General features: G+C 42.7%; 1 protein-coding gene and 1 non-coding gene across 2 annotated transcripts in view; both read right to left on the minus strand.

Annotated features, from left to right (window-relative positions):
• KCMF1 (potassium channel modulatory factor 1) overlaps positions 1–19,949 on the minus strand; it is a 112,520-nt gene that overhangs the window by 66,670 nt on the left and 25,901 nt on the right. The window lies entirely within an intron of this gene.
• Positions 1,771–2,018, minus strand: LOC122745100. Its single transcript, XR_006355389.1, has one exon. It is a non-coding gene; the product is annotated as a small nucleolar RNA SNORD17 (small nucleolar RNA).

Below are 19,949 nucleotides of genomic sequence, written 5' to 3' on the forward strand. Positions count from 1 at the left end.
CCCTCTCAGACTATTCTAATAGCTTCCTAACTAGCCTCCCGGTTTTGGCTCTCTAGCCTCTGCAATCTACCTTCCACAAAGCTGCTGAAATAGTCTTCCGAGGGTAAGGACTATCCACGTCATTTCCCTGTTCAAAAGAACTTCGGCTGGGGACTTTCAAGGCCTCCACAATCTGGGTCTAACTCACTCTCAGTCATTTCTCATTACTCTTTCACAAACATTAAGCTCCAGCCAAACTACACTCCTACTAGCTATTCAAGAAATCAATCTTCCATCTCCTTCTTCCACACATTTGCTATACCTTTACATCCAGACCCCAACCTATCTTTCCAGCCTCATTGTCCATTATGTGTGACTTAGCCAAACTTAGCGCCTTGTATTTATCTGCTTTACATCTACTGTCATCCTTCTTCTCTATACATACGTGTCTCCTCATCACAATGTACAGTCCTTGAGAGCAGGAACCATTTGGACTTTTCCCACCCCTACACAGTACCTGGAAAGAGTGAATGATCCCCATCTTTGCTTTCCAAACCTTGATCTTCCCTGCTGCCCCCAGATGCTAGTCCTCTTCTCCAATCTCTCTTTAATTTACTTACTGTTACGTGTGTTGAATCACCCTCAGCAGAACAGAAGGTCCTTGGGAATAAGAACTGTTTCAGTTTTACCTCTGTATTTCTGGAGTCTGGCACACTGTCATGGTTGGCAACTCATCTATAGCTTTTAAGTGAAAGCAGCTAAAATAGTGGTGGCACAGAAATGGCGTGAAAAACATAGAGAGACAGGCAGGCAGACAGATAAGACAGAGGGCAGTAGCCCAAGTTTAAGGGGAAAGATAAGCAAGGTTTGGGGCATGTTGAGTTTGGGGTGATAGTCCTGAATGCAACTGGAGATGCTCATTTTAACTTTAGAAGGAATTCTGGGGCTGAAAGGAGAGGTTTGGCAGTCATCTACAAAGGAGTGGCAACATGCAACTGAGGAGATACTCTCTCTTTCCCCAATATGGATACAAGACGACTTCAGGATGGAGCTATAATAGCCATGTAGTCAATGAAATCTACCAATACCTTCTTCTGACTGACAAATTACCAATAGTATTTCTAACCCAATGGAAAGGCAATGCGGTACAGCAGAGAGCTAGGCAGGTTAGGAGTCAGAGAACTCGAGCTGTCATTTTAATTTTGCCACTTAGTATTATGACCATGGGGAATTCACAACTTCTTGGATTTCATTAATAAGATGAGAATTGAACCTCAAAAGGCCCCTTTAGCTCAAAAACCACAATCTTATGATATGAGACAAGTAAGTACACCTCAGAGGTGGGATATGAACCCGTATCTTCCTGATTCCAAGCCCAGCCCAGCCCAGGCTCACATTGCCCTGTATTACTTCTAGTATAGTCCAAAAAGCTATACCAAGTTGGATTTTAAATAATAAATACTTACAAATACTAGAGTTGACTCAAAAATCAGATTTTACTCTGTGGGAATTCCTAGGCTTAAGCATTCTTATCTGTAAAATGAAGGTGTTGGGCCACATAACCTCTGAAGACCCTTCCTACTCCAATCATAATCCTATGAACTTTTTTCTTCAGTTATAGTTTGTGCCATCCAGTGACAACCAGAGCCTAGCTATTATATATTGCTGATGGCACCAAGGACTAAAAAGGTCCCTAATGCTTATATAAAACTAGTAAATGTTCCAGAAAACTCAAAGCTGAGTTGTTAGTTCAGTATTATAAAAGGGTGGTAGGCTGGAAGGCAGTAGTATGTGATCAGATTCCCAACATTCATCTTGGCAAGAGGAGACCTCCAACAGATGAGGTTCCACCTCTGCTGACACCATCCATTCCTTCATAAATGCCACCACCTACGCCAACTGTCTACAGTAGAACACTGCAAGACCGCTGGGCATTTGGAGACTATAAAGCACAGAGTTCCTAAAACAGGAACCTAGCACTACATGAAGGTTAGTGTATAGTGATCTCAGAGAATGGATAAACTTTGTCATCATTTCACATACAGAGCAATCCAAAGAGAGGTCCAATCCACTTCAAGGAATATAGCCAGCCAACAATTTCTGGAGATATCCAGGATTAAAAAAAAATTAAAGTAATACTAAAATGCTTTAACAGGAAAGAAAAATCAAATCCCCAATACTGTTTTAGCAACATTCCAATCAATTACACCCAAATTTGAAGCCATGGGGGTTCATAACAGTTCTCATATCTACAGCTGTCACATGGGAAACAAACTATCTGCAGTTCACCACTCTCCTTGGCTTTTGTTTACCTTAATTGATGTAGAAAAGTTGTACTGGACACACATTTTCTTTTAGACTTTTTGCATATTACTATCTGACCTAAATATTGTATCATGTTATTGCCCAACTCTACATATAGAGTAATAAGAGCCAGAATGAAGAGTATTGGGGGGCACCCTATACTACTTCTGACATAACTCCATTTAGTTTTTCTTATGTCTAATTTTCTTTTGTATACAAAAATCCTTTGAGTAGGGTTAATCAATAAGCAAATATTTACTGAGCACCTAATTGTGCATAATGCTAGTAAGGAGAAAGTAAGGGAAGAAGACAGAAAGCAGCATATAACTAATTTCTTAAGACACTATCTGTTTAAACAAGACATGTATACACAATCAAGATAACTAAGGATACAAAGCAATCTTTAAGTATCAAGTAGCAGTATAAGCAAATACGTGCCCCACTGGTGTTCTCTGGAGGGAGGAAAGAATAACAATTAAGAGAACAGAAGACTTTACAGAACAAAGAGGTAGAAGGCAAACGGTCTCTGAGGAAGGAGGGGCTAGGTAGGGAGCATGAGACTATCAGCTTGACTAGAGCAGGAAATTCATGTTAGGGAGCAGAGTCATAAGACCAGTTGTAAAGGTAAACTGGGGCCAGTTTTTATACAATCTTGAATGCCAGGTTAAGGATTTTCTTCTGCAGCAATAAGTATTCATTGAAGTTTTCTAGCAAGGAATTACCTCTTGTCTTTGATCCTACACTGAAATAGCCACTAGATCAAGGCCTTCAGCAACCCCTCACTACTAGGACTATTTCAATAGTCTCCCAATGGTCTCCCAGCCTTACGTCTCTCCAGACTCCAATCCATTCTTCACAGAACTCCCAAAGCACAATTTGGACAATGCTACTACCCTACTCCAGAAATCCCAAGTGTTCCTATCACCTCTAGAACCAAATAGAAATCCTCTGGAATGTAAATCTTTTCACCACATGGTCTCAATTTACCTTTCCAGACTTATTACAGCTTATTCCCCTTCCTGCATCCTAAGGTCCAGTCCAGTTGTACAGGTCTCTGAACACAGCATTCACCACTGGCCTCTGCAACGGCCTTTACAAAGTCTGTCATGATGAAGCCTCTTCCCTCCCTCCCTCCCTCCTTCTCCCTATTTAGAGCAGCACTGTATTTTCTAAAATTATTGCTCTAAACTGGGCTTTAACAAACATGCCCCCATTTTGGCAGTAATCATTTATTCATTAATATCATATATACCAGTAAAGAATTGACCACATGGAAAGTCCCTTTCTCAGAGACACAGCACATGGTCTCAAGGAGAGTTCAGAAGGCCTACGTTACCTACACTGTGGAGAGAACGCTCCAAGGGGCCGCATTCAGAGCCAAGGGAGCCAACGGCATTCAGAGGAAAAGGAGAGGGTACAGGAAGCCAAGATGGAGATCTTCGAACGGTCCAGGGGTATTTATCCTCTTTTGATACACACAGAACAAAGCTAATTGGCTAGCAATTCAATTCCATTGGTTGACATGACCTGAGGGTGGTCCAAATTAAAATGAGCTCTACCCACGGAACTAATAACCTAATGAGAGAGACCCCCAGGCAAAAGGTGAAATCCAGGTTTAGGTGCAGTTTAATCCCATCAACTCAATTTAGCTAGACAAAAGAGTCTATCTCCATTTCTTTTGTTCACCTGGGTTGGTCCCAGAGATTAGCTAAATTCCTCCAGAACTGGATTTTCCAGTGGGGAGGGGGGAGAAAGGACTAAAATTAGGTCTCTGGGTCCTGAAGAAATTAATTATTAATAATTATTTTCTAACACTGGCATGATAGGGTTTAGAGCTGGGGTGGACTTTTGAGATCATTTTAGCGAAACTCCCTGATTTGCATGTGAGCAAATGAAAGATTATGAGACTAGGCCAAGATGACCCAGCAGAACCAGGGTGAGAAGCCAGGTCAGAGTTCTCTGACCTCGAAAATCAGCTCTTTCCATTGCACCACATTCTATAACACAAAACCCAGTAATTTTACATTAGTATAATTTTTGAGAAGTAGCTCAGCAATGTGACTGGACAGTTCATTTCTTATCACCAAGACTACTACTATAGGTCTAGTGAACATGGTGATAATCTAGAGCTCACAGTAAGAAGGCTCTTCTCCACGTCCCTAGTCACTAATCTACTCCAAAAACCATTCTGCTAATAAGGACACAGAGAAGTTTAAGGAGAATTTTATAGAAAAGGTATTTGGATGAGTCTTTGCCCATTTACAGCTAAAATCTCCAAAAAAAAAAATGCCGTTCTAAATAGAGATATAAAACATCACTACGTAGCAATTATATTTGGACGTGTTTACAATAGGAAATGTTGGTACCATTTCACAGGCTTCTCTGGCTCAGGTCCAGCCCCATCACTCTTCAGTGCTTGTTCCCTAGTGACTCTGGCTTTGATGGCCCCTCCACAGTCCGGTTCCCTTCCAACCTTATTCCACAGCACTTCCATGTGTACACTCCATCTTCTATTCAAGTCACCTAGCTGCTTGCTACCCCAAATCAACTTGGCACATCCACCCTTCAGTGCAGAGGAGCACCGCACCTTTCCAGTTTGGAACACACTCCTTCCTCATCAGCCCCTCTCAAATCCTGACCCTCCTTAGAGGCCCCCCCTTAGCATTTTTTCCCTCCTGGAGAAAAGGGGCTGCCTCCCTTGTGCCTCAGTATCCCCACGGTCACAGTGCTTTGTAGTAGGCACTACCAGCCTACTTGTTGAATTCTGGAAACAAAAGTTTCAATTAGGATGGCTATACATACACATTAAGAGCACTGGGGGGGGGGGGGGGGCAGCTAGATGGTGCAGTGGTAAAGCACCGGCCCTGGATTCAGGAGTACCTGAGTTCAAATCCGGCCTCAGACACTTGACACTTACTAGCTGTGTGACCCTGGGCAAGTCACTTAACCCTCATTGCCCTGAAAAAAAAAAAAAAAAAGAGTACTGGGGGCAGCTGGGTGGCGCAGTGGATAGAGCACCAACCTTGGATTCAGGAGGGCCTGAGTACAAATCCAGCACCCCCAAAGGGCAGGAGATCTTGGCTATGTGTAAGAGGCCAGCCAGCCTCAATTTTCTACTCTGAGAACCTTATTACATTAATGGGGAGGGGAGAGGGGAAATGAGGCAAACTGTTATGGGTCCCTTCATTTCCTCTATGCCGGGTCTTAACCCACCTCAACATCACCTTTTCTCTTGCTAATCCCAATCCCAATGCCAATGCTTTTCACATCTTTCAGCTTTACTTTTTTGCTGGTTCCTTCCCTAACACCCATGAAGGTGCCCAGGTCTTTCTCCCCTTTAAAAAGCTCTTTACTTGGCCCTGCCATCCTCTCATACTATTACACTTTACATCTGTTTCCTTTCACTGCCAAGCTCCTACAAAAGCTGTTTACTCTCCTTGTCTCTTCTTCATCCTCCATTCACTTCTCAGAGCTTACTTTTCAACTCCTTACAATCAGGCTTCTCAACTCACCACACTACTAAAACTGTTCTCTCAAGGATGCCAACAATCTCTTAACTGCTAGATCTAAAGGTCTTTTTTCAATCCTCAACCTGTCCTCGATTTCTCTAAAACTTTCCAAACTACTATTAGGGTCACCAAACCACAGAATTTAGAACAAGAATGAACCTTAGAAAACATCTAGTCTAACCCCCTAGTTTTTGCAAATGAGGAAATTGAAGCACTAAGAAGTTAAGTGATTGGCTCAAGATCAAAATGCTAGCAAATAGCAGAGGCAAAATTCAAATCCAGGACTTCTGACTATTCCAGTGCTTTTCTATTAAATAACACTGTGAACCCTTCTTAGATATTTTCTCATTTGCCAACTTCCCTAACATTGCTCTAAACCCACCTTTTCCAAAGAATTTTAGAACCAGAAATTACCTCAATGGCCACCTAGGATCAGAGATAAGAGACTTAGAGGTGGAAGAGACCCTAGATAACTTCATTTCAAACTCCCTCATTTTAGAGAGAAATCAAATGACCTGGAGCCAGCGTCACAGAGCTAATGATGAACTTAGGTCAGGTCTTTCTGACTCCAAGTCCAACACTTTATCCACACTATTCCATGCTCCCTCATCTAAGTCGAACTCTAACCCTAACAAACAAACAAGCAAACAACAACAACAAAAAAACCAAAACCACCAACCCTCCCTCTACAACACACTTGACAAGCCCCCAGCTTGGTCACCTCTAATAAGGGAGGAATCCTACTACTCCAAATGCAGTTTGTTCTACCTTTTGGATAGCTGTCATTGTTAGAAAGTCTTCACCTGACATCAAGTCTAAATGTGCTTCTATGGCAACTTCTACTCATTGATAGTAGTTCAGTCCCCTGGGACCAAACAGAGTAAATCTAGTACCTCTTACTTATGACAGCCTGTCAAATATTTGAAGAGAACATCATCCCTCCCACCCCCCCACCCCCACCCCCACCCAGGTCTTCTCTTTTTCAGGCTGAATGTGGCCACTTTTTTCAAGCAATCCTCAAATGCGGAATTGGAGGCCCTTCATCATACTGGTTGCCTTTCTCTGTCCCTGTCAAAAGATGGTCAGTATCCATGTTCTGAATGCCTTTCTTAAACTGGTGCCCAGAATGGACCATAATGCTCCAGATCTGATCTGACTAGGACAAACTACAGACTGACACACTCATGGGAGACTTTCAACCTCTTTTACTCCTGGATGCTTAATGTGTAGTCCAAGACTGTACTGGCTTTTTGGACTGCAATACACTGAAAACCTGAGCTCTTTTTCAAACTGCCCTCTAATCTACCCTGTACTGAAGATTATTTTGTTGTTTTTTTTTTTTTGGGGGGGGGGTTGGACCCAAGTGTAATACTTTACATTTATCCTAATTAAATTTCATCATATTAATCAGTCCAACCTTAAGATCCTTTCAAGATCCAGACTGTCATATAGTATCCCTCCTAGTAGTGTGCTACCTTCAAATCTGATCAGCATAGCATCTATGCCTGAGTCATAGAAAAGCTACAGAAAAGAAAGGAGGAGGGGTAAATTAGATATATGAGGAAGAGAGGAGGATCAAAGAGAGGCTTTTCTCACTAGACTCGGCTCATTGGTAGCTATTGCACCTGACATAATTCTTAGGGCAATGTGGAATTTTTTATAGCTTCTGTCTTCTGCAGATATATTTAAAAAATCTAATCTGTCTCTTCAGATAGCTCATTTTTCCTTGTCATTGGGACTATTCCCCTTTGGGTGTTCGAAACTTTATTAAGTTTCCCATTCCACTTGGCCTGACTTCCTCTATAGTATTTTACTCTATGGGATCCTACCCACCTTTCCTCTGAATCCTCTGAAATCTTTTCTAGCCCCCAAACCTACCCCCCTCCTTTACTGTTGCAATACAATAAACTTTTATTAATTGCCTGTGTTATTCCTGTTAATAGGCCCACTATCCTTTGCACCCAGGTACAAAATCTAAGTGTCGTCTGTGATTCTTCTCTATCACTCACCTCACACATCTAATCAGTTACCAAATCTTGTTGTTTCTATCTCCACAACATCTTTCATCTGTATCCTCCTCTCCACTTACACAGCCAAATCCTAGTTCAGACCCACATAACCGCTAAGTTTGATTCTTCCAGTAGCCTTCTAATTGGTCTTCATGCCTCAAATCTCTCCCCACTTTTATCCTCTACTCAACAGCCAAAATGATGTTCCTAAAGTGCAAATTTGTGCAAATTAAAACATCTCAAAAGTTCCAATTCACACCTGCTTGCCTGGCAAAGATGCACAAGAGAAAAATGACAAATGTTGGAGGGGCTGCAGGAAAACAGGCCCACTAGTGCATGGCTCATGGAGCTGTGAATTAGTTTAGCCATTCTGGAAAGCAATTTGAAGTGTCATATATTTCTGCTCCCTTTCACTATGTCCACAAAGTTACTAAACTATGCAAACCCTTGGACCCAACTATCCCTCAGAGATCTAAGAAAAGAAAAGGTTTATGGTGACAATAGCCCCAAACTGGAAACTGGATGGAAGGATAGGAAGTCTTCCTTTCGAGGAATGGCTAAACAAATTATAGCACATGAATACAGTGGAATATTATTGTTCCATAAGGAATGAAGAAATGGATTGTTTCAGAGGAAGCTGGGAAAATATCTATGAAGGGCAGCTAGGTGGTGCAGTGGATAAAGCACTAGCCCTGGATTCAGGAGGGCCTGAGTTCAAATCTAGCCTCAGACACTTGACACTTACTAGCTATGTGACCCTGGGCAAGTCACTTAACCCTCATTGCCCCACCAAAAAAAAAAAAAAAATAAAGTTCATGCTGTTGGAAAATATCTATGAACTGAGGCAAAGAAAAGTATACTAAACTAGAACAATTTTTATAACATTACAGAAAAAACTTTAGAATTCTAATACAACACTGAGCCCCTAGTCTAGCTAGATGATACCACTGGCCCCCTCACCAGAGAGGTGATGAATCTAAAACTCAAACATACATTTTTTTTTTTTGGTGAGGTAATTGGGGTTAAGTGACTTGCCCAGGGTCACACAGCTAATAAGTGTCAAGTGTCTGAGGACTTATTTGAACTCAGGTCCTCCTGAATCCAGGGCCAGAGCTTTATCCACTTCGCCACCTAGCTGCCCCCCCCCCGCTTTTTTTTTGGGGGGGGAACCTGGCAATGACGGTTAAGTGACTTGCCCAAGGTCACACAGATAGTGTGAAGTGTCTGAGGCTGGATTTGAATTCAGGACCTTCTGAATCCAGGGCCAGTGCTTTATCCACTGTGCCACCTAGCTAGCCCCTCAGCCATACATTTTTGAGCATGATGAATGTGGGAATTGTTTGCTGTATGTAGTGTATGTGTATATGTTTATCAGGAGGGTTTTGTTTCTCAAGTTTTTGTTATTGTTATTATTGTTTGTTGGTGTTCAAGGGAGGAGAAGAGATTGTGGGAGGGACAGATTATAAAGTTCTGGAAAAGCAAATACACTAACAGAGTACAGGTTTGACCATGTCACTGTATGCCACTCCAACTCCAGTCTTTTCCTCTTATCTCTAAGACCAAACATAAACTCATCTCTTTGGAATTCTTTGACCGGCTCTTCAAGTGACTGTGCCAATGGCACAGCAGACTAAAATCCCCAACAGAACCCCTCTCTCCTACACTCACCTCTTCTTTAAATTCCCCCACTTCTATTGCTCACATAATCATAGATCTAGAGCTGGGAGAGACCTCAGAGTCTTTCATATCTAAGGAGCCAAAGCCCAGAGACATCAAATGCCTTGCCCAAGGACACGAGATAAATGCCAGGGGCAGAATACAAGCCTAAGGCCTCTACCTCCACTATACACCACATTACCACCTGCACTGCCACCTTCTCCCACTAAAACGATGGGGAAATGATGTCACCTCTCTGGGCCTCAGTTTCTTTATGTAAAAAACAAGGTTATACATAACCCTCTTCAGTTCAGAACCTATGGTTCCAGCATGTGCCCAATCACCCTGGTTTGTAACCCTGTCTCTGCTCTCACCCTCCACTTTATATACAATTAGGTAGCAAGTCTGGTCAATCCTACCACATTGCTTCCACCTGTTTCTTTCTCTGTGTTCATGCACTCTGGGCCATGCCTCATCACCTCTCCTCTGGGCTAACATAATCACCTGCTAATAACTGACCTCCTAGCATTTAATATCTCTCCTCTCTAGCCCAGCCTCCCTACGACTGCCCAAATCACTTGTATTCCTCCATTACTTCATCACTTGAAATCCTTCACATAGCTTCCCATGCTTCCTCAGTTAAAATAAGAGCTCCTAATCCTGTCTTTTAACACTCCCATCTATCTGGTCCAGGCTCATTTCACACATCGATCTCCTTGCCCTATTCTGCCTTCCAAATGGGAACAGCTCTTCCCTGCTCTGTGCACAAGTCATCTCGGATGCCAGGAATGCACTCTCTCCTGACTTCTCGTCAGCGACACGGGCCTCCTTGCCTTTCCTCACATAAAACAGTCCATCTAACTGATCTATTCCCCACACCTGGAATTCTGTTTCTCCTGATCTCCTGGGTTCCTCTGAGTCCCGGCTAAAATCTCACCTTCTGTAGAAGAAGCCTTTCTCAGTCATCCATAACCATAGCCACCCCAATTAGTCACTACTAATTCATCCTGTACATAGTTGTTTGCACACGGCCTCCCCCATTAAACTGTGAGGTCTTTTGGAGCATGGGTTTTGGTTTGGTTTTTGTTTTGGGGGTTTTTTTTGGCCTTCTTTGTATCTCCAATGCTTATCTCTAGTGTGAGGCACATAGTAGGTGCTTAGTGACTGACCTCCAATGCTAAGAATTCTTGATTTCCTTCAGGCCTCAGAGTCAGTGCTACCTTCTCTAGGATGTCTTCTTTTCTTCCCCTAGTTTTTAATGGTCTCTCACATTAAGTTGTGATTACTCATTTATGTACATGCTACACTTTCCAGTAGAAGGGATGCTCCTTGGGGCACCTAGGTAGTACAGTGGCTAAAGCACTGGCCCTGGAGTCAGGAGGACCTGAGTTCAAATCCAACTCCAGATACTTGACATTTACTGGCTGTGTGACCCTGGTCAAGTCACTTAACCCTCACTGCTCCGCCAAGTAAAATAAATAAATAAAAAAGAAGGGATGGTCCTCGAAGGAGAAGATAATCTTTGTAGTTGCTATCATAGTATGTGCGATCTAAACAAATATTTGTCACATTAAACACTTACGAAAGCAGAGATTTAATTCACATACCATACACGAAAACCTAAACAATTCCTGTCTTATACGGTAGAAAGAGCACTAGATTTGGAGTCTGAGGGTCTGGGTTCAAATCCTAACTCTGCCATTCAGCTTCTTCATCTGTAAAACAAAAGGGTCCAGCTCCGCATCTAGGCTCCTATGACCAATTATGGAGCAGTTAGGTGGGTCAATGGACAGAACACTGGACCCGGAGTCAGAGTGACCTGAATTCAAACCCAGCCTCAGGAACTTAACCAGCTGTGTGACCCTGAGCAAGTCACTTCCCTCAGCCCCAATTTCCTCATCTGTAAAATGGGGATAATGATGGAACCGACTTCACAAGGTTCTTGTGAGGACAAAATGAGGTGATTGACGTGTGGAAAGTCCAAACCTTAAGGTGCTCTACAAATGTCTGTTATCCATGAGACTGGATAAAACCAGGAGTTGAACTATATCACTTCTTTTTTTTTTTTTTTTTTTGGTGAGGCAATTGGGGTTAAGTGACTTGCTCAGGGTCACACAGCTAGTGTCAATCGTCTGAGGCTGGATTTGAACTCAGGTCCTCCTGACTCCAGGGCTGGTGCTCTATCCACTGCACCACCCAGCTGCCCCTTATATCACTTCTAATGTCTCTTTCATCTCTAAATCCATAATCCTATGAGCAATCATCTGTTTCCTTCCCCTCTCTTTCCCAAGGGAGAAGACCTGGACAACAGCTGAACAAGGACATCACCCCGTCTGAAACAAGAACGTAATTTGGTTTTTGTTTTCTAGGGTCTATGATGTTTCCAGGTATAGTAAGCAGGCAGTGATAGAACTGATGACAGGAATGCGCATTTACTAGGGAGACCCAGGAGAAAGGTGACCTGCCCATTTCCCCTTAAGTCTACTCCTCCCACCCAATCAAGACATGTCTGCCTTTCCTGCAACTGTTTTTCTCTGTCCTATCTCCCAAAAGTCACAGGGAAGGGTTATTCTCTTCCCATTCCTCCAAAAGGAAAGATAACTTGGCTTAGTGGATTCTGTCCTCAACATCAGACTAGGTTTAAGTGCAGTCTCTAGCGCGCGCGCGCGCGCGCACACACACACACACACACACACACACACACACACACACACACACACACACACACACACACACACACACACACACACCCCTTCTCTCTCCCTCCCCAAGTGAGCCAGGCTAAGTTAACTTCTAGGCCTCCACCTAAGGTCTAAGAGAAAGTGCTGATTTGCATTGTTAGGGGGAGTTTCCTCAAGGAATTCCAGATACCAAAGAACTTCCACAATATCTCTACCCCTAGGTCCAGGCCCTGAAAATGGGGATTCCACAGCAGCAAGTCCTGCATTCCCTACTTACATCACACCAGAACACTGAAAGCAAACTAGCCACAAAGTACTTCTCAGCCCTCAGCTGAGAGAACTGGGCAAAACCAGCCAATCTCATTTGTCTTTTTCTCAAATCAAAACAAAAGCTAGAGTCTCACTGTAAACCAATGAAGTAACCTGCAGACACAACAGTATAACCTGGAGGCCAAAAATCGTTATAAAACTATTCACTTTCAAGCAGATACTTGAATATTTCTGCGAAAAATCCACACAAACATAAGGCAATTCTCCTCCTAATGGAAAAAAAAGTATAACAACATATACACAAACAACCTACTTTTGCCATTTGATCAGGAAAGGAAACTTAGGCCCAATATCCCAAAGAACTGAGAATACTTCTGTAAGAACAGCTTTGTGATCACAGAAATTTACTTCTTCTTTTTTTTTTTAAAGTGAGGCAATTGGGGTTAAGTGACTTGCCCAGGGTCACACAGCTAGTAAGTGTCAAGTGTCTGAGGCTGGATTTGAACTCAGGTCCTCCTGAATCCAGGGCCGGTGTTCTATCCACTGCACCACCTAGCTGCCCCATCACAGAAATTTAAAGGTTGAAGGGTGCTCAGCTTCACTCCATCAACATTTATTAAATGCCTATTATATACCAGGATTGGTGGAAACAAAAGAGATCAGATATAAACTTGATCTCAAGGAGCCTACAATCAGGAATGACAAGGATGCAAATAACTATGGCATAAGGAAGAAAAAACTATGTAGAGGGGAGAAATCCCTGTAAGGGGGGGGGGGGGAGAAGAGAGGTCAGTGACAGGCATGGGAAAACCACCAGAGCAAATATTCCAACAAGGGAGGCTATCACTGGAGCAGGAGGAAAAGAGTAGTCCAGTTTTCCCAGAAAGTTGAATATATGAAGAAATAGCAGTAAGGAACTGAAAAGGTAGGTGAGGCCAACGTGGCAGAATAAATCATTTAAACTTTATTCAGGAAGTGATGAGAAACCACTTGCTTGGGGCATTCTGAGAGGAGCCACATCATCCAAAATGGAATCTTCTCATTGCCCCAAAGCACACGACGGATTAACTATAAGAGCAGTATTAGAACTCCGTTCCACTAATGGTTGGGCGCTGTTTCCATCATCTGACTACTCATCTCAGAAGAAGAATAAAAACCATGATGAGAAATGATGCCTCAAGGGATTTCAGAAATTAAAAACCTGTGTGTGGGCAAAGTCATTCTTGGTGAAAAAAAAAAAAAGGAAAAGATCTCATCTAGAAACTGCCAGTGCCGGTCATAGAAGGGCATGACCTAAGTGAGCTTCATGGAAATCCTAGTCTCTGGAAGCACATGGGATCAGAGGGCAACTGCCCCATGAAATGCAGGTGAGATTACTGATTCCATCTGATAAGTGTCCTCTCTCACAAAGAATTCCTCCCTGGTTACTGCACAATTAAGTAGCAAAATGTTTTTTTCAAAAAACCTGTCACGGGCCTCTCCCTGTGATTAGAACATTTCCCCTCAGTTTTCTTTCAAGTTATATAGCCAAGGCTGGTGATGGGACTCAGGGATGTTTAGCTTGGAGATGAGAAGACTTCGGGCCACATAGTAATTTCTCACATGGAACAGGAATTAGACTTGTTCTATGTGCAATACACAGAATGAGAAGAAAAACAGAGTTCTGCTTGATGTAAGGAAAGTAAACCTTCATTAGTAATTAGAGGCACTCAAAATTGGAGCAGGCTGCCTTGAGAGAGAATAGGCTCCTTCTCACTAGCCCCTAAGGAAAGAGTGAGCAATGGCAGTTAGCTGCATTCCTGTCCAGGTGTGAGCTGAATTAGGTGGCTGTTGAGTTCCCCTCCAATTCCTGTTGTTCTGGGATACATTTCTGTCTGCCTGTCTGTCGGTGGCTCTCTTGGCACGAGCAGGCTAAAGAAGACCACCAATGAGCAATTCTGAGGATCAGGCATTGCAGTATGCCATCCAATACTTATATGACAGAAAGTGGGTGAAAGGGGTGCTCCTTGTCATCCCCACGGGGTCAGGAGGGCCCTCACCTCCAGCACAATGGAGGATCCTTTGTGACAAATGTTGGGGAGCACATGGAGCATAGTCACAGAGTGCTGGCAAGCATGGATGATTTGCAATCAATCTATTTTGTTACAGGAACTCCCAAATGGATAAGATCACAGAGACATCTGAGTATGAGATCTACACATCAAGGCTTCTCAGGCTTTGGCCCGTGGCACTGCATTGTTCTCTGACTCACAAAGACAGGTTACAGGTGCAAGTTCCATACATTTTAGGGCACACTGAGCAGGAACTTAAAACACTTTTACCGAACAACTCCAAATGAAGACAGAGAAGCGATTCTTATCAAGGTAGATTATGGCAGAAAACTAGTAAGTTTTGATAGCTAATGGCTAAAAGGCAACTAGGTGGCTCAGTGGACAGAGCACTGGGCCTGGAGTCAGGAAGACCTGAGTTTAAATCTAGCCTCTAACACTTATTGTGTGACCCTGGGCAAGTCACTTAACCCCCTTTGCCTTAATCCACTAGAGAAGGAAATGGCAAACCATTCCAGTACCTTTGCCAAAGAATCATATTGGCCAGCACTGCAGAGATAGCACTTGTATGCTATGGTTCACAACGTGGAACATAACTGAATGACAAAAACTAATAGATGAGAGAGTCAGGCTTAAACTCAAGCTGAGTTATTTCTGTTCCATTTCACCTCGTTAGCTGTTGTCCAGCAATCCAGCCTGTCCAGATCTTTATTCATCTAAATTCTGCTGTCCAACATATTAGTTCAGTTTTGTGTCATCATCAAATCTGATGTGTTGTCAGCACACACACGTGTGTATCATAAGTACAATGGAAATACAGGTTCAAAAACCTAAATATGAATCAGAGAGATGTGACCACAACTTCATGGGAAAGATTTGGGAATTTTATTTTACTACAAGATCAATGAAACCACATTTTGACTTTGCTGCTAAGAAGTATCTTCAAAAACTAATCATGCATTGCACATAGATAACCTATATCAGATTGCTTGCTGTCTTGAGGAGGTGGAAAAATTTGAAACTAGAAATCTTATAATGCTTTTATAAAAAAAAAAAAAACCCTAATCATGTATAATTTCCAAATCAAAATAACAGTCCTGACATAAACTGTATTGGTCAAACTATGTTAAAGACACTACATACGGTTTGGGGTGGGACATTAAAGGAGATTTATAAACTTAATGGGAAACAACCAGGATGGTGAAGAGTCTGAAAATCAGTTTTCATGAGAAAAAGTTGAAAGAACCAAAAATATTTTGCCTAGAGAAGGGAAGCACAGTCTGGGGAAGGTCAAATATGATAGTTGTCTTTAAAGTACTTTCACAATGATTTGAGATTATGTTCATCTGTCCTCTCCCCACCACCAAGGACACTGGGGCAGATTTCCACTAAATATAATTAGAGATGCCCAACAATAGAACAGGTTGTTTCTCAAAGTAGTATTCTACAAGTGGAAGTGTTCAAGCAGATGTTGAAATGACACAACCAATAGTCACACATTGTATTTGTTCATTTTTACAATGAAAATTCAGTACCTTTAAAGATTGCATGCATTCAAAAAAAAAAATAGGGCATAGTGAATAGAATGCTGGATGAATTCCTGTGCCAAGATGGCCAAGTGAGGAAGCAACCCTCTGGAGCTCTCTGAAATTTCCCCTCCAAACCAACAGAAAACTGCCTCTGAATAGTTCCAGGATCAGGAAGGCAGCCTTCCAGTCTGGCAGGAAAGGTCTCTGTCTTACCTGGCTGGGAGGGAAATGAGGTTCAGGAGCAGCAGTTTCTGGGCTCACAGCAGGGGGCCTGAAGCAGGGCTCTGAGCCTGGGGCAAATCACCATGGAGCTCCCCCCATCTGCAAACCAGTAGCTCCCTGGGCCCAGGCACCCCATAGCTAGCAGAGACCACCAGGGAGGCTTTGACACCACTGCTGACCAGCAGTGAAGCTGTGCCTAAGACTGATCAACTTCAAGTTCCCACCCCTGTGACCTCCCAGCAGAGACTCTTTCCAGGGCAAACCAGCCATGAGAGGGCTCCAACCCTCAGCAGATTGCAACAAAATTACCCTTCCAGGGCCTGCTGGCAGAGGGACTTGGTCACCTTAGCAACCCAGAAGCAGGGCCCCTATACCTGGGCATACTGGAAACAAAATTACTCCTGCAGAACTTGCTAACAGAAAGGCCCTGCTAACAAAGCAGCCCAACAGCAGGCACCCCCCCCCCCCCCCCCCCCCCCCCCGCCCCGGAGCAGACAAACAATAAAATCACTCCTCCAGGGCCAGGTACCAGAAAGACTTTGTTAACTTTAGCAACCTAGAAGTAGGTCACCACCCCTGGAGAAGACCAGCCCACACCCAGGGGAGGTTAAAAGGGAGAACTAACTAACCCCACAACATCAGTCAGAGAAAGCAAGAGCTTTCACTGAAGCCCAGTGGAAGTCACCTGTAAGACCCAGAGCATCAGCACAAAAACTTGGGACAGTTTAGGGATAGTTGTTCAACTTGAATAAAAACATCAAGTCACAAAAATGAGCAAAACAACAACAAGTTTGACTATTGACAGTTACTACAGTGATAGGGAAAACCAAGGCATAAACATAGAGGAGAGCAATAGTAACAAAATGGTTACAGGTTAAGCTTCAAAGAAAAATGTAAATTGGTCTCAGCCCCAAAAAGAATTCCTGGAAGAGTTTAAAAAGCAAATTAGAGGGGGCAGCTAGGTGGTGCAATGGATAAAGCACTGGCCCTGGATTCAGGAGGACCTGAGCTCAAATCCGGCCTCAGACACTTGACACTTACTAGCTGTGTGACCCTGGGCAAGTCACTTAACCCCCATAGCCTTGCAAAAAAAAAAAAGAAGTATATGGGATGTACACAAAAGTTGACCATGTATTAGGGCATAAAAACCTTACAACGAGATGCAGACAAACAGAAATAGTAAACACATCCTTTTCAGATCATAATGCAGGGGGCAGCTAGGTGGCACAGTGGATAAAGCACAGGCCCTGGATTCAGGAGAACCTGACATTTAACACTTATTAGCTGTATGACCCTGGGCAAGTTACTTAACCCTCATTGCCCTGCAAAACCCAAAACAAACAGATCATAATGCAATAAAAATTACATTCAATAATGGACAATTGAAAGAGAGATTAAAAATTAATTGGAATAGAATGCTAGACTTGGGAGTCAGCAAGGATCTGAATACAAATCCTGCCTACAAACACTTTCTCAGGGCATATGTCCATGGGCAAATCCAGTCTGTTTCCTAATCTAAAAAAATGGAGATAGCAGTGTCTGCAGTAACTACAACACCCAGAACTCAAATCCAAGTCCAGTGTCTTGGTCCAGTGCACTAGATTACTGCCCACTCAACATAAATTTAAGAAAACATACTTATTTCCAAAACCATGCTACCCTGAAATCTTTTAGCACATCTTGTTATTTTAATACAGAAATAAACAGATTAAAGCAAAGTGGAGTGCTAGATTTATTGTGTGGCTTACAATTGAAAAATTCTCTCCTTGGGAGAGAATTCCAATGCTAGGACTTTGTATATAGTTGGCACCTCATACATGTTTGCTGAAATGAACTGACTTATCCAGAACAGTAAAGAAAGCACTGATTTGGGAGCGGAGGAGCAGCCTCAAATTCTCAAAGGACCAGGTACATCAAGTGACTTTGAAATAAAAAACAATTTTACTTTGAAATACAAATTTTCCTCCTACTGTTTTTCTTTGCCTTGTGAATTACAAAACAAAAACAAACAGAAAACCCAACCCCGAATACTCTGAAATTATAATAAGCAAACTTGGCCCCAAAGAAGAGAGAAAAGAAGACATCTTGCTCTGCTTCTTTCCAGAATTGAAGATCACGGGTGTGGAAAAACGCATAGAACCTCAGACTTTTTGTCATCTGTTGCTTAGTTTTGATGAATTTTGTTTTCATCTCTTTTTTGTTCTTCATTATGAGAAATGACACTTTGGGGAGGAGGTTGGGAAACACACAGTGGGCTGGCTATGTAGGTGAAGTAAAAACAAAAACAAAAACCCCTGAGCAGTGCAAATGCATACTTTTTTTCCCTTTAAAATAAAAGGCTAGATCAAATGTGATCATTATTGGCCCTCCTCATTTTAAAATTCTGTGACTAAGAAAAACCCTTGAATCATACCTAAAATCAACTTGGGTATAAAGAACAATACGGTTAGTTCTCACTATACACACTTCCTCAATTAAGAATGGACTCAAACCAGCTTTAGCTCTCGTGCATAGTTCTGACAAGTACATTAGTGAGAAATGAATCTCTCCGTTATAAATGACTGCAATGCTCACGGTGTCACGCACACACCATCTAGAAAACTGGAAGCAGCTGGCTTTAGGAGAGACTAGAGCAAAACACAGCCAGCGCCTTCTGTAGCAAGCGCTCTGCCCAGACTACCAAAGGAGCCTGCGGAGGGTGAGCCTTGGTTCTGTTCTACTGCATCATTTTTAACTTGCTTTAATTCCCCAGATTCTGCTTATTGCACTTAGCTTGTCTTTTCTAAAAAGCTGTAAGAAACTCAATCCAGAGACCACCATACCTTCCATCCCCTTCATATTCCCTGTAGCACCAGTACAAAGCTTAGCTTAAGAAACAGTGGTTGAACAATCAACAAGATAGAGATAGTGCATATTCAAAACCATAATGAAAGATATGTACAGAAATAGCTAACAAAAGGTATGCATTTACCAAGGTATTATGAAACCAAACATATTGTGCCTATTTCCAAGTTCCACAGAAACATTGCCTATGAATTTAAACCTTGACTTCAGGGTGCAAAGTCATTTCTGTAAGGAGGTTATATTATCCCCAAGTGGGAGAAATCAATAAAGGCCATAGGATGTAAATAAAAATACTTTTTGTTTCCCTACAAATTCTCTATTGACAATCTACCACTGTGCAGTCTCTAGAGCCACTGAACCCCCGCCCCCCCCAGACCAAGGCCCTGACTGCATGCAATTTCCTTTGGGAAGGAACCAAAGTAGAGCCTTTTTTCCCCCGTTTGTTTGTTTATTTGGTTTTTTCCACAAAGTATAGCTTTTGTACCAAGTTGCCTCTCTGACTGTGAGAATGGTTCCCTCCTTGGACAGATTTAAATCACCAGAGAGCCTGCTCCTCCTGGGCCCAAGTCCTTTCTAAGATGCTCCTGTGATTCTTTTAGTCCATTTACTAGCTCCTCCCTGCCTACCAGGCCCGGAGGAGTCCCCTAATCTCTCTTGGGCTCCCTTGCAGTTCTTTAAAAGAGCCCTTGTCTTAATCAATACAACAAAAAGCACTTAGTAGGCATTTGGGCCATCCCAGGTATTGTGCTGAACTGGGAGGGCACAGAGAAAGGCAAAACAGCAGCAGGAGAATTCAAGGAGCTCCAGTTCTGATGAGGATCCATACAGAGGAGATGAAGGGTAACCTCAAGGGTGCTTAGCCCCTTTGGTAACATCTACAGAGCCCTTCTCAGAAAGT

This window comes from Dromiciops gliroides, chromosome 2 (assembly GCF_019393635.1).
Source record: "Dromiciops gliroides isolate mDroGli1 chromosome 2, mDroGli1.pri, whole genome shotgun sequence".
Classification (NCBI taxonomy): Eukaryota; Metazoa; Chordata; class Mammalia; order Microbiotheria; family Microbiotheriidae; genus Dromiciops; species Dromiciops gliroides.